The following is a 590-nucleotide window of genomic DNA, read 5'->3' as shown; positions in this document are numbered from 1 at the left end:
TCATCTTTAGCTTCATAAGCACCCTTTATCTGCTGAGTGATTAATTGTGAATCAGAATATACAATAATACGGGAAGCTCCAATCTCTTTAGCAGCTCGGATTCCTGCAAGGACAGCTTCATACTCGGCTTCATTATTAGTAACCCGGGAATCAATCCTTAAAGCCAACTTAATCTTCTCTCCTGGAGGAGATATTACTACCACCCCTATTCCGCATCCTGCAAGGCTAGACGCCCCATCCACAAACACCCTCCATACTTCATCTTCAGCAGGTTGTACCATCTCAGACAAAAAGTCTGATAGGGCTTGCGCTTTAATGGCCACCCGGGGTTTGTATTCGATATCATATTCTCCTAACTCCACTGCCCATTTGATCATTCGCCTTGATACTTCCGAATGAGTCATGATTCTGCCTATAGGACTATTAGTCAAGACAATTATTTGATGTGACAGGAAGTAAGGCCTTAGCTTCCGGGCAGTCATGATCAAGGCCAGAGCAATCTTTTCCACTTCACTGTACCGGAGTTCGGGTCCTCTCAGAGCATGGCTGACATAATAAACAGGCCTTTGATCGGAGCCTTCTTCTTTTAT

This window comes from Primulina huaijiensis, chromosome 15, assembly GCF_012295235.1.
Source record: "Primulina huaijiensis isolate GDHJ02 chromosome 15, ASM1229523v2, whole genome shotgun sequence".
In the NCBI taxonomy this organism is placed as follows: domain Eukaryota; kingdom Viridiplantae; phylum Streptophyta; class Magnoliopsida; order Lamiales; family Gesneriaceae; genus Primulina; species Primulina huaijiensis.
The sequence above is the reverse complement of the archived record's forward strand: the minus strand, read 5'-3'. Positions refer to the sequence as shown.